A 1194-nucleotide genomic window follows, 5' to 3' on the forward strand; every position below is an offset into this window, starting at 1 on the left:
AAAAACATCTTTAGCAATGACACATCAAAGGGCTTATTACTACAACAAGAAAAAAGCAAAGAGCCCACTGAGGAAGTGGGCAAAAGACCTGAACAGAAGTTTCACAAAAGCTGAACTCTGAATGACCAATAAACATGAGAAAATTTTCCCTATCATAAGCTATAAGGGAAATGCAAATTAAATCAACAATGAGATACCACCTAATACCCTCAAAGATAGCCCAATTTAAAAAAAATCTAAAAGCAACAAGTGCTAGAGAGGGTGTGGTGAGATAGTTGTTCTCATCCACTTCTGGTGGTCCTGTATATACGTACAGCCATTATGGAAATTGATCTGGCGATACCTGAAACAAATGGAAATCAAGCTACCATATGACCCAGAAATCCCCTCCTGGGCATATACCCAGAAGAAGTAAGAAACAGACCAAGACCAGACATCTGTGCTCCAATGTTCATTGCTGTGCAATTCACAGTCGCAAAGACCTGGAAACAGTTTAAATTTTCATCAACTGACGAATGGATTAAAAAGCTCTGGTACATACATACAATGGAGTACTATGCAGCCCTAAAAAGCAGCAATGAATGCATGAAACACATTGTCTCATGGGAAGAGTTGGAGGAAATTATGCTAAATGAAGCTAGTCAAGCCAAAGGGCAACATGAGTCCACTTAGCTAAGCTCAAAAAGTACAGTGGACCTAGAGGATAAGCTACTTAAGGTCAAGGCACATTGGCAGGGATCTGACCCAACTCAGGGATGCATATTGCAGCCAACTAAAAAGGAAGGAAAAAGAGAGGGGGAAGAATAAAAGGGGAGAGAAAAAAAGATGGCAATGAGGAACAAGGCACTAATACACTTTTTCTATGGGAAAGGCAGAAAGGCAGAGAGGAACCAGACCCCATCCCAGAGTTCCAAGCCTTAAGGGCAAAACACTGGCATGGAGCAGCAAACTAACATAGGACAATGGGGCTGGGCCCAAGCCAAGCTATGTTGACACCCTCCCCAGAAGAAGGCAATACAGAGGACAGCCCTGAACATAAAGCCTTGGGTACAGGCGGGTCTGTCCAGACCACACAAGAGCTAAACGAGGGAGGGAGGGGGAGGAGGGGGGAGAAAGAGAGAGAGAGAGAGAGACACTGAGACCTCATCAAAGCCCACCAAATCCCGGGGATGGCATCCCTACTCAGAGCAGCCA

The sequence above is a fragment of the Echinops telfairi genome, unplaced genomic scaffold (assembly GCF_000313985.2).
Source record: "Echinops telfairi isolate 266 unplaced genomic scaffold, ASM31398v2 ScPeMD7_3533;HRSCAF=4204_0, whole genome shotgun sequence".
Lineage (NCBI taxonomy): Eukaryota > Metazoa > Chordata > Mammalia > Afrosoricida > Tenrecidae > Echinops > Echinops telfairi.